The sequence below is a fragment of the Macrobrachium nipponense genome, chromosome 9 (assembly GCF_015104395.2).
Source record: "Macrobrachium nipponense isolate FS-2020 chromosome 9, ASM1510439v2, whole genome shotgun sequence".
Classification (NCBI taxonomy): Eukaryota; Metazoa; Arthropoda; class Malacostraca; order Decapoda; family Palaemonidae; genus Macrobrachium; species Macrobrachium nipponense.
In genome coordinates this window covers 4,373,998-4,388,773 of record NC_061110.1, presented here as the reverse complement: position 1 = coordinate 4,388,773, position 14,776 = coordinate 4,373,998, and positions in this window count along the sequence as shown.

Below are 14,776 nucleotides of genomic sequence, written 5' to 3'. Positions count from 1 at the left end.
AACTATCAATCCAATTTATTCGGTGGTTGTTTGCACTCAAATGAATGAATAATGCATTAGATTTTTGTCCAGTTTTTACAGAATATTTATGCTGGCTTAGCCTTACTTCTAAGCCTTTGCTGGACTGTCCGAGATAAAATGAGGGACAATCCATGCATGGAAACTTCGATAGCATAGTGAAAAGTATCCTTAAAGATAAAACAGAACTACTAGGAAAATTGTCAGTCAAATCATCTTCGCTAACTTACTTGTACGGATTAGTCAAAACGCACAAAGAAAATAACCCTATGCGGCCTATTATCAGTACTGTTGGTTCAATTTCATATAAACTCTCGAAATATATCACTAAGATCTTGTCCCCGTTCTTGGAACCACCTCGATTCTCATATATATAATTCTCTAGATTTAGTTGATAAATTAAACAAAATTGCTCTTTGCCCTATGTAGATTCGTAAGTTTTGAATGTATGTTCTCTTTTTACTAAAGTCCCTATAGACTCTTTTATTTTGAATATTTCGTAAGGAACTAACTCATCATTGAAATTACCCTCTACCTATAAGTCACATTATTTCACTCACGAGTTTGTGCATTTGTGATTGTAAGTTTATATTCAATGGTGAATTTTATCAACAAATTTTTGGCATGGCAATGGGAAATCCTTTATCACCATTACTCTCAATTCTCTATATGGAATTCTTTGAAAAACGTTACTTACCTAATATCATTCATATTCCTGTAAAGTGGTATCGTTACGTTGATGATTGTTTAGCTGTTCTTCCTGTCGGTATTGATGTAAATGATTTACTCTCTAAATTAAATAACCAGGTACCATCGATTAAGTTTACTCTAGAATTAGGGGGAAAAAGACAATTGCCTCCCTTTTCTTAGACGTTTTGATACATAGAGAACCATTTCAATGTAAATTCAGTATTTATAGAAAACCGACTAACAACTTAACTTATGTTCATTTCTTCTCAGGCCACCATCTTAATATAAAAATATAAATTTTTTCCTCTATGTTTTTACGAGCATTGTGAATTGTCACCCCACAATATTTGGATCAAGAAATTGAATACATAAGAAAAATAGGGAAAGATTTATGCTATCCTTCACATATATTTGACATTTGTTATAATAAAGCCCACAAAAAGTTTTATACTGTAAATAACACACAGAAAGAAAATTCTAAGAACATTCTCAGTTTGCCTTATTTTAACGGATTTGAAACCATTAAACCATTGTTAAAAGCTTTTAATGTCAACCTTGTTTTTTCCTATAATAACACACAAAAAAGAATGTTAATAAAAAATGGCCCCAGAGAAAGCAACTACATAATATATAAAATTCCATGCATGGATTGTCCCTCATTTTATCTCGGACAGTCCAGCAAAGGCTTAGAAGTAAGGCTAAGCCAGCATAAATATTCTGTAAAAACTGGGCAAAAATCTAATGCATTATTCATTCATTTGAGTGCAAACAACCACCGAATAAATTGGATTGATAGTTCTGTAATTGCAAAGTCAAGAGATGTCTTATCACGAAATCTTTTAGAATCTGCTTTAATACAACTTACTTTTCATTGTAATTTCAATGTTAGTCGTGGCCTTTTTCATTTAGACCCTTGTATCTGTAACATGTTTAAGAATGACCTCAAAGATATAATTACTGACTTAAATAAAAATCAGTTGCCTTAGTGCTATTAATTTTTGTTGTAATGTATGTCTGTCATGTATAGTGAATATGATTTTGTTTACCAAGTTCCGAATAGCTGTCACCTATAATCCTTTAATTGTCTGGAGATTGTATCTGAGATTATTGTCTTAAACCTTTAATTGCACCCATTGTTTATGCTTGTTTGGGAAGGTTTCTTATCTTCCAGGTGTGTCGGATTCTAGGTACTAATCTCTTTATAATCCAAATCTTTCAGTTATACGAATCTTCTTGTATTGTCTTTTCTCGTATTTATGTCAGTATTTGCTTAGTAAAGGACTTTTAAAGTCGAAAGATCTTGCAGACCTGCTTCGTTTATTTTTCCTTTGTGGTATTTATCTTTATTTATGGATTTATCACGTTCCTAACTTTCGTGATACAGTTATACATATATATGTATATATATATGTATATATATATATAATATATATATATATATATATATATATATATATATATATATATATATATATATATATATATATATATATATATATATATATATATATATATATGTATATGTATATATATATATATATAGATATAGATATAGATATAGATATATATATGTGTGTATATATGTATATATGATGGTAAAAATGTTCTGTTACAACAGAATTCCATCTAATAAACGGAGCCCATAAAAACACCTAAATATAGAGAGAAAAGTACTATTTTTCAGAGACTGGAGTCTCCCTCTTCAGGTAGATGAATGAGCAAAATTTACAGAAAAGGTGGTATTTATAACAAGAGGTCCATCCACAGCCAAGACAATTTAGGTCACCCCCTCTGATAATCTTCCTTTAGTCTTCTTAAGCGTTGGTTGAATTAAAAACTTGTCGATCGTATCTGAAATCCATGCTCCTTTTGAGATGTTCATTACCTGCCTCTTTTATAAATTAAGGCCAATTCCATCATTTGACTTTTGTACCGGCAGTTGCTGCTATAAATTACACGTGACAAATTCCAGTTTATTTTACGGTTATGTTCATTTATGTGGTTGAAAATAGCTGAGTTCTGTTGTCCATACCTAACTGACCGTTTGTGTTGTATTAATCTCTGGGGAAGTGATTTACCCGTAAATCCGATGTAAGATTGGTCACAGTCCTGGCATAGGATTTGTGTAAACCCCAGTGTCCTTGGGATATGTCTTTTGTTGGAAGTTAATCAGGGATTTGGCTAAGGTGTTTGGGTAAGTAAATGCAAAAGAGTTAGATTTTCCGAGGGTCTGAGTCACCTTCTTAATCGTGTCCAGGTGTGGAATTTTTATTTGATTGTTGGGTGTATCTCTGGTCTTGTCTTTAGGGGGTCGGTAGAAAATTACGTTTGCTTTGTGAATTGCTTTCTCAATTATATGGTCAGGATACTTTAAAGACGAAAGTTGCTTACGAATTAGTTCAAATTCTTTTTCCAGGAAATCTGGGGAACAAGTTCGTAAGGCTCTTAAGAACAGATTGCTGGCTACACCTATCTTCATAGCAATGTCGTGATAGCTAAAGTAGTGAATGTATGAAAGTGAGAACGTTGGTTTTCTGTATATGGTAAATTTGTATTCTGTCATGTCTCTGATTATTAAAACATCAAGAAAAGGAATTTTATTGTCTGTTTCCCATTCAACTTTAAATTTGATGCTGGGCACTAATGCGTTTAATTTTGAGAGTAATTCAATAAAATTGCCCCAACTATTATCCCAAAATGTTAGAATATCATCTACATATCTCATCTACAGCATGATTTTGGGTTTTATTGCATTTATTACTGTATTTTCAAAGTATTCCATGTATATATATATATATATATATATATATATATATATATATATATATATATATATATTATAAGATTTGCGGGACATTCAACGTTCCCCAGTGAACTGGAAAAGATAATGTTTAAGACAAGTTGGGGTGCAGATAGAAGCATTGGCTTAAATAGGTTCCCAAAATAGTTCGAAATAATTTAGATTTTACATAGAACAGCTGTTGTGCAAATGAAGATTAAAAAAAATATTCTTGTGGAGTATATATGCCTGAATACTTGTGATGTCTATTGTTTTTTCAGGGATATGTAGTGTATTTGCTAAGGAATTGCGTCATATTTTTTTTTTCATTCCAGTAACAGCTTTTATCAATTTTTTTTATTTAAGTTTTTATTCAATAAATTATTTACAAAACATTACAATGAATCCAGAACTACATATATTTCCATCTAAAATACATTGCATTTAATGTTATAAAAATTCTTTGTGAAATATTTCAACAATTTCTCTTTCAAAATGGCCTTGGTATCCCACTGTTTTTTTATAATCGAAGCTTTTATTCTATTTATAATCAAACGCTCAGGCACATCCTTGTCTTTGAACAACCATATATTTACAATATAACTTGACAAAATTAAAGTTGCAGTGTTCCTTTGTTTCCTCGATGACTCTGGGAAATCAAAATACATAATTCTAATGAAATTGCAGTGAACAAAATTACAAAATAGCTTCAAAACTCCTTTTAACCATATTATTACATTTGCAATTCTCTTGCAGAAATATACCATATGAATATTTGATTCCTCTGCCTCACAAAACTGGCAATCAGAGTCTTGAATTATTTTCATTTCTTTTAACCATTTTTGTATTGAGTAATATATCGTGAATATATTTATATATTATTTCCCTATCAGCAGCAGAAAGAAATTTCATGTTGATGTTTTCCTAAATCAGAGGCCAATAATCAAGAGGGTCTCTACTCTCAACAGTTGGCTGTACATTTGGCAATAAGTTCACATATATAGTTCTCGATTTAAGAAAAGGAAAATTCTGAACTGTTTTACATTTCCTAACTGTTACTAAGACCTCGTAATACATAGGCGCCATTACACATGAATTGTCTTTTTGTGTTGAATTTCTCGTAAACAAGCCCTTCATATGTGAATTGGTATAATAATTTGACATAAAATTGTATTTCTCACCACAGTGTAACTTTAAGAAAGAGGCAGCTAGAATACTTTGAGTCTTCCATAAAAGACTTACCATTCCTATCCCTCCTTCAATCTTTGACTTTGTTAAAGTGTCTCTTTTGATGAATTCACATTTTTTCACCCTAAAAAAAAATGTAAAAAAGAAAAATTTCATACTTATTAGTTTTGCATATTTGACAGGCAAAGGGTAAATATGGGAAACATACCATGTCTTTGGAAATATCAAGGTATTGACAATAACAGCTTTTTGATGAAATGTAAGTCTTCTGTTGCAAAAGCTCGCCAAAGTATTCTTGATTTTACATAATGTATTTGTCCACGAAGAATTAACAGCCATTTCGTAATTATCAGAAAATGAAATTCCCAAAGTTGCAAAAGAACCTGTATATCCTTGAAGCCATGATAAAGGCCAAACAGACCTATCACCCCATGGGCCTAATACAAAAATTTTCGTCTTATTTTTATTTAGCATGCAACCCGTGGCTGCTTCAAATTTACACACTAATGTTCTAATCTCCAAAATTCCCTTATCACTGGCAACGAAAATATTTGTATCATCGGCAAACCCAAGAATTTTAAGGTGGTTATCATTTGGTAAGGGCAAGTGTTCAAAAAAACTATTTCATTTTATAGCAAGATACAGAAGTTCCTGGAAAACAGCATAAAGGAGCATAGAAAAAGGGCAGCCTTGTCGGACTCCCCTCTCCACACTAAAATATTTACCAATGTTACCATTAACAATGCAACAACTTACAATATTCGTGTACAATATCTTAATACAGGAAATCAGTTCACCACAAAAACCTAGTCTTTCAAGAATCCGAAGTACAAAATTAATATCAACTCGGTCAAATGCTTTCGACCAATCAGAATTTAAAATAGCACCTTGAACTCTTTTCTCACTACAATAATACACAATATCTCTAATTAAAGTATTACATGTATTTATGGATCTTCCAGTCACACAAAATTGTTCGGGACTGATAAGGTTGAAGATAACTGTTTGCATTCTTTTCGCCATTATCTTAGCAAGGATTTTATAGTCACAGCACAACAAAGAAATTGGTCTCCAATTAGCCAAAGCACTCTCATCGGTGCCTTTCTATATGAGAGTGACCTACACAATACTCTGACTCTTGGAGAGAGTTTTCATTTCGATAATATTTTCAAGCAACAGTTTTAGTTCATCCTTAATATCTTCCCAAAAAACCTTATAAAATTCTATTGGGATGCCATCTATACCAGGACATTTATTGTTAGCAATGGAACGAATAACATCACGTATCTCTCTGAGAGATATATTCTAGAATCTCCACTTCTTTCAATATGCTTAATTACAAAATCTAAAGTCTTCTTGATGAGAATACAGGTTCCACCTTTGTGACAAATGGCTGGATTGAAAATTATATTATACCTGTATGACAAAAACTCTATCTCTAATATCCTTAACATTGTGTTTTGGACTAAACGAATGTCTATTTTGTTGAAGGTGTTAAATGAGTGTAGCATCTCTTGTTTCATTCTATCATTAATGCCATTAATATTAAGGGTGGATATCCTAATGAATGTTAGTTATTATGAGATTTTGTTTTACTCTTTTTTGTTGCATTTTTACGTTGCTTTCGCTTTTTGTTTACTTTTATGTTTTCTGCAATGCTTGAATTACAGTCCGACTCATCGGTCACTGTGGTTTCATTATCATTAATACATTTGTGACCTGCTGGTATTTCATTTTCTATTGAGCAACAACTTTCTTGTTCTGACATCGTGTCATTAGCACCTTTATAATAATTGGAACTATTAAAGGGTGGTAACATTAAATCACCTGTTGGATTTTGTATATCATCTTGACTTCTGGAGGGGATGATTGAGCTAAATAAATCTTGACTCATAGGATGCGCTGTGTCGGTGTTACTTCCGTCCTTGTCAACGTTGCCTTAAAAATGCCTTGATTCTCCCATGACGTCACAAGATCTCATATCATTCTCACTAGGTGAAGCTTCAACAGGATTACTGTCGAGTGAACAAACGTTCGTCTCCTCGGATATTGTTCCGTAGGTTGCAACAAGAGGTACTGCATCAGCCTCAGTAGTTCGTTGTACGATGAAGAATCTTACATTCAATACGTCTGTCCCACCATTATGCTCTAGGGTCCCATTTATAGGGGCCAAACTGTTTTCTTCAGATACAGTTGGAGTAATGTCAATGTCATCACGCAGGTCAATCAAATGGCAGAACTCCATCAACGTTTCGGATTCCGTTTGCAAGTCTGGTTGGGCGTTGGATGCTGGGTTACTTCCGACTTCGACAGGATGGTCAATTATAGAAGTGCTTTGGGGCATCCCTTCACAAGTTCGAACGTCTACTGGGTCCTGGTGGCTTACTGGCATTTCATTTCCTTTATTTTTTTGATTGCCAGTTAAATGAGGGAAGTCTACTTCACTAATGATATTTAGTATCTGTGTAATTCCAACTTTACGTTCATTAGCAAATTGGCTGGTTTGCCCACAAAGTCTACAAGTTTTACTCTGCCCTTTATAGTATATATAGATATAAACCTCTGTGAATTCAACATATAAGAAGGAAGGAATCTGTCGATTACTATCCATCGAAACCGTTCTGACACCATTATCAATACCTTTGTATCTTTCCTGACTTCGATTGTTCTTCTTCACATAACCCACTGTTCCGTATCTGGAAAGAATGTCATTCAGCATAAAGTCAGTCATTTCAAAAGGCGCATTTCGCACTGTCTCGTACGACCTGTAAGTTGACAAATCAACTCGGATTTTTAGGTCGTCTCTTACACTGATTTCTTTGGCACCGAAATCTTCACAAATGTTTCCATATTTCTCTCTTGAGCTTAATTTAACAATTAACCTAGTTTTCCCCAATTCTGCAATTCCCTCAGTTTCATCGTCCTCTATACGTAAAGTATCATCAAGAATTAAGGGAATGTCGTCTTCATAAATTGCACCCACTAAGTATCTAATACCTATGGTATTAATTCTTTTCAACCTTGGCGCAATCATTCTGGAGACACAGAAAACGGAAGAGTCACTGTGTATGGTTTTCGCAGGGCACAAATGACTGCGTCGTCGCCAAATTTACTACTCTCTAAAGTTGGCCATAGAGACGCCTCGAGCATAGCCCGAGGGCATACGGTTTTCCCGGCCAAGAAACCGGGGCGAGGAGTCCTGCTGATTTACACCTAAATAAATGCTAAGTTCACATTCCTACTTTATTTAAAGAAAGGGCAAAATAGTCACTGCATGTTCACACACCTGTGGTTACATTTAAAACGCCTTCAGTGCCTTAGAATTCGTAAAAAACTCCGGTTTCCTTGACAGAAACCACACCACGACCTGGGCCCCTGCCGAGCGATCGTCCAATCACGTCAGATTAGGTGCAAATGCTAACGTCTGATTAGGTATCAGTGCTTTTGAGTTTACACATGGAATAGGTTATGCAAAGCAAGGTGAAAAAAAGAAATATTCGTTTGGAATTTATGGGCCTGAATATAGAGAGTGTCCATAAAGTCCCAGTACCATTACAAGTATTTATTGCTCAGAAATTATATGACATAAAGTAATGCAGTTTTTGTAGAATAAAGTGCTCTGGATGAAAACTTGAGGAAATGTAGAATACTCTACATAAAACTCCATATTATATGGTAATTGAGCAATAAATGCTTGTAAAGGTACTGGGAATTTATGGACACCTTGTGTGCAATGTGCATTCCAGGAACTAATATAAGACTGGGCATTAAAAAAGTTTGTTTATGTCTGGGTAGCTTTAGGATAAACTTTATTTCGAGTAGAGATATAAATTAAGCAAGAAAATAATCAAAGGACGAACTCATGTAATATAAAATAAGTAGCAATGATTGCCAGTGATGGAGGAAGGGCTACTAAGGACACTGAGGGCCTTTTTCATGACCTACTTGATCACAAAATGACTTGAAACTCTTTCTGTAAAATATTACACTGGTAATTGGAAGGAATAAAGAAAAGGCGGTTCAGGATAGAATTTATTATTATCATTATTATTATTATTATTATTATTATTATTATTATTATTATTATTATTATTATTATTATTATTATTATTATTATTATTATTATTATTATTATTATTATTATTATTATTATTATTATTATTATTTGAAAAAACTCTCTATCACGAGAGTTTATACAAGGTCGTAAGGGGTCCACAATAATGAAAATGTTAAAGGTTCGTGTATAATTTATAAACACTATAAATTTCAAAGTCTTTATGTATTATATACGCACTTTTAACAGTTTTATTATTGTACACCCTTTAGAACATTATTATTATTGTTTAGAAGAGGGTATAATTTACCTATTCATATGGAGCAACCCCACATTGGCCATTGACTTGAAATTCAAGCTTCCAAAGAATATGGGGTTCATTAGGAAGAAGTGAGACGAGGCAAAGGGAAATAGAGAAATCTTGAATGCAACAAGAAGTAAAAATAATGTAAGTGTGGCAACTCAAAAGTAATTGAAAGTGAACAAATTACTAAGGCAAGTTTGACTGAAACAGTTCACGTCAGAGACTGCGTGATTACCAGGAGAAAGGGTCTTTGAGATAACCGTTGTTTTGAAATAGACGGAGGGATCGATCATCAAAACATAATATAGCCATTAAAATCCTCAGGCAATACAGTGTTTACGTCATGTATGCAAGATCGACCGTATGACGTCAATGAAGGTTGTGTCTATTTATAAGACAGCTGCCGTTGAAGGGTTTCTCAGTACATGTTCTACATTAAGTTCACCTAACGAAGATTATTTCAATTGTTTGCTACAAGTATGATTTTGGCCTCCATTGAAATATGGAACAGTTTGCCAAGTGCAATTCACATCGTATTTTAAGAATTGTTTGATATTTTATCCATTCATTTATTATAATTTTCTTTTCAATCAGTGATTTGGTTTTTGTGCTTCTATTTCCTTCCGTTGCTATTTATAAAGAGCACCATTATTATTGGACAGAATTTCAACTCAGTATCTTCTGAATAATAATAATAATAATAAAATAATAATAATAATAATAATAATAATAATAATAATAATAATAATAAGTGGAATATTCTGATCTCTGAATGTATGAGTGATAGCAAAATCATTCCTGTTTCTAGGGGCTATCTCCTGAATTTCAAGTGTATCAGTTTCATCTTTTTTATTTGTTATTTTCATTCATTTATTTATTTTTTATTCTATAATTATTTATCACCTTTACCTATAACTTGTCTCTGTCCCTGCAGACTGACTTCTCTTTGGAGCCATCTTGGCTTTTTCTTGTTCTTTGACAATGTCCCCAAAGGTTTCAGTTGAAGAATTAGGGAGAGAGAGAGAGAGAGAGAGAGAGAGAGAGAGAGAGAGAGAGAGAGCGTAATGAAGGTTATCTCGCTATTCGTTGTTGAACAATCAGGTTTTCTTTTCTTGTAAGTTTTTGAGGAAAATAATAATAATAATAATAATAATAATAATAATAATAATAATAATAATAATAATAATAATAATAATAATAATAATAATAGTCAGATACAGCACAAGAATAGTGGAATGGACGAAGGCAGAACTCCGCAGCATAGATCAGAAAACCAGGAAACATATGACAATACACAAAGCACTACACCCAAGAGCAAATACCGACAGACTATACATAACACGAAAGGAAGGAGGAGAGGACTGCGTCAACATCGAGAACAGAGCACTGGGGCAATATCTGAAAACCAGTGAAGACGAGTGGCTAAAGAGTGCATGGGAAGAAGGACTAATAAAAGTAGACGAAGACCCAGAAATATACAGAGACAGGAGAATGACAGACAGAACAGAGGACTGGCACAACAAACCAATGCACGGACAATACATGAGACAGACTAAAGAACTAGCTAGCGATGACAATTGGCAATGGCTACAGAGGGGAGAGCTAAAGAAGGAAACTGAAGGAATGATAACAGCGGCACAAGATCAGGCCCTAAGAACCAGATATGTTCAAAGAACGATAGACGGAAATAACATCTCTCCCATATGTAGGAAGTGCAATACGAAAAATGAAACTATAAACCACATAGCAAGCGAATGCCCGGCATTTGCACAGAACCAGTACAAAAAGAGGCATGATTCAGTGGCAAAAGCCCTCCACTGGAGCCTGTGCAAGAAACATCAGCTACCTTGGCAGTAATACGTGTTTACGAGCACCACCTGAGGGAGTGATAGAAAACGATCACGCAAAGATCCTCTGGGACTATGGTATCAGAACGGATAGGGTGATACGTGCAAACAGACCAGACGTGACGTTGATTGACAAAGTCAAGAAGAAAGTATCACTCATTGATGTCGCAATACCATGGGACACCAGAGTTGAAGAGAAAGAGAGGGAAAAAATGGATAAGTATCAAGATCTGAAAATAGAAATAAGAAGGATATGGGATTTGCCAGTGGAAATTGTACCCATAATCATAGGAGCACTAGGCAGGATCCTAAGATCCCTCAAAAGGAATCTAGAAAAACTAGAGGCTGAAGTAGCTCCAGGACTCATGCAGAAGAGTGTGATCCTAGAAACGGCACACATAGTAAGAAAAGTGATGGACTCCTAAGGAGGCAGGATGCAACCCGGAACCCCACACTATAAAATATCACCCAGTCGAATTGGAGGACTGTGATAGAGCAAATAATAATAATAATAATAATAATAATAATAATAATAATAATAAAATAATAATAATAATAATAATCTCTCTCTCTCTCTCTCTCTCTCTCTCTCTCTCTCTCTCTCTCTCTCTGTGTAAAAAGTATGGAAGCGACTGATAAATGAGATGTGAGAACCCACTCAATGGATAGCATTTTTTTTTTACCTTATATCAACATTAATAAATGACACAAATGTTGTTGACTTTTGAAAGTTGCATATAACACGTGGGACTCTATCCATTCATTCTTGGAAAAAAACATCATCCTGAATTTTAGAGATAATAATAATCTTCTTATTTTTCTATACATACTCTCGCGAAGGAGAGTTTTTCCCTACCAAAATCTTATAATGAAGTGTCAAGGATTAATTCTGAATTCACTCGAGTACGGAAAGCTTTCAGAAAATAAGTTCAACTAGGCAGTTTAATTATTGACTGACCTTCGTGAAGGGTTAAAGTTCAAATAGAAACGCCTCGTAATATTACTAATAAGTTTATGATGTATAAATATTAATGTTTAGAGGACACCTAAGTAAGCCTTACTGCACACACACACACACACACACACACACACACACATATATATATATATATATATATATATATATATATATATATATATATATATATATATATATATATATATATATATATATATATATATATATATATATATATATATATATATATATATATATATACATACAACCAAGGGGCAGGCAGGTGACGACCAAGGAATACATCAAATCAGGCGTTGACTGAAGGAAACAGGCTAATCTTCATTGTTCTTTATTCCAACGTTTCGTAATAACATTTATTACATCTTCTGGGAATCTGTCAATTAATTAAAATAATAATATTATAAAACAATCTTGAACTTACTAAAAGTTTAAAAAATCGCAAAAAGACTAAAATATACAATTACAGAAAATTATTATTTAAAAGCTGGAACCGCCAAACAACCTCAAGTTAAGAGAGAGGAAGACTGAATGATAAGAGACACCAAAAGAGGAGACACATTAATTAAGGTACAGTTGGATGTAGGAGGTTTGGGTATTCAGCTGGGGAACCATCTGCTTAAAGAGTAACGACTCTAAATTTGGTAGTTCTTGGGGGTTTGGTGTTTGCCCTATGATGCCATAATCTTCTCTTTCGATTTGTTTTGCAGATTTTGCATGGTTCCTGATATTTGAATATTCAGGGTTGGAGAGCCTATTTCCTGTTCGGAAACTTATTCCACGATGAGAATCGATTCTGATTTTCAGTAACCTCTTCGTAGATACCACGTAAGTCCCAGAGTTACATTTTGGGCAAGTATATTTATATATTACATTTGAGGTCAAGAAGGGACTGAATCGATCTTTATATTTAAAAAAACACCAAATTGTTAATGGATTTTTTGGTATTAGTTTAATACTGACTGCACTTATAATGTTTTTCCATAATCTGGGTAAACCTTTTTCTGAAGGAGGAGTCATGTAAAAATGGAAATTTTGCATAAATGACTAACTTTGGTACCGTGATAAATGTTTTAGTATTGTTAAAAAACTGCTTATTAAGAAAACTCCGAAACCTCTTATAAAATAGCTTTTGAGGGAAACAATTTTTTTAAATATTCCAATAGGTAATTTATTTCCTGATTGAAAGAATGCCAGTTTGATGTAATAAAAAATGCCTTATGTATAAGAGTTGACAATGAATTGAACTTAAAATATAAAAATATTAGCTGTAATAATTAGATCCTAGACCTGTAAAAGTTTTCTTCCTAAAAACTGAAGTGTTAAAAGAACCATTCTCTGTTTTTAGGAATTTTAGCCGGTCTCATTTTAAAACCTTTTTAGAATTAGCAGTGCGGGACACTGCCTTTGCTTTTGATGGTAAACTTTTTAAACAAACAGACGGATTAGCCATAGGCTCTCCTTTGGCACGACATTTGCTAATATCTTCATGTCCTCCCTGGAGGAGCGCATGCTTGATGATTGTCTTCTCAGTTTTCACCCTATTTTTTACGTGAGGTATGTGGATGACACATTCGCATTATTAAAGAGAAACTCTGATATTGACTCTTTCTTAGCGCATGTTAATTCCCAACATAACAATATAAAGTTTAAGGTCGAAAGAGAGGAAAAGAGTCAACTGGCTTATTTAGATGTACTCGTTACACGAGAGAATGGTTTTTTTAACACTTTTGTTTTTAGGAAGAAAACTTTTACAGGTCTAGGATCTAATTATTACATATCATGTTTTTATAATTTTAAGCTCAATTCATTTTCAACTCTTATAAATAGGCCATTTTTTGTTACATCAAAATGGCATTCTTTCAATCAGGAAATAAATTACCTATTGGAATATTTAAAAAATAATTGCTTCCCTCAAAAACTATTTTACAAGAGGCTTCGGAGTTTTCTTAATAAGCAGTTGTTACGACCCTTGTTGGGCCGTGGTACAGGTTTGTCTGCACTAAAGGATGTACACTCAGTGTTGTTACAGAGTATCCTGCAAAAATGGTCAATGGAGACGAAAACACTCAGGAAAACTCAACAATATTTATTAACAAAGAAAAATAATCAAAGTCAACCTTGTGACTGTCAAGGACAAACTCTAGTCCTTAAATAATCCCTTGGGATTCCTAACTTCTAAAAAAAACTAAGCCCTAAACAGAGATAATAGAGAGAAACACATGAATGCAAATACATCAAAATATAAAATATAACTGGCCAGATCAAAATGAATAAATTAACCAATACCTATAACTAAATAGGATAGGAAGGAAGGCGAAGAGTAATAGTGAGAAAACACTTAATCTCTTACCTATGTTTATAATCTAAACTTAGTATTATATAAACAAATATAAAAGCCACGAGGCTGTTAACATCATAAGAATTTATAATTATAATCAAACAAACAAAAGGGCAAATCCCAACTGTCTCAACAGTTCATTATAAATAATAATAACAACAACAACAAAAATATCTCCTCACACTCAGAAGGGGAGTCCGTGATCCAGGACTAATAATAAAGGTCTTGCCTTACAGTAGGCCGTGATCCAAATAATTTCAGAACTCTGCTGACATGGGAGTACAGAAGCACCAGGAAGGAGGAGTCGAGAGGTCCTGCACGACCATACAAAAAGGAACGCTTACCTGGGATCTGTCTCCCTACTTGACTTCTGACGGGCTTCAAGGCCCCCACAGCTGCAAAAAGTTCCAAGGCGTCCTGGATGAGCAAATGCTTCTAACACCTCAGGAAAAATCTTCCACTGAGGTGGCAACAAGATAAGGCCGCAGGTGGCACAAATCACCTGCAATACAAGCAGGACGCAACACCGCAGGTGGCCGGAAGCGTACCTGCGAAGGACAGCACTCAAAGTACAGCTTA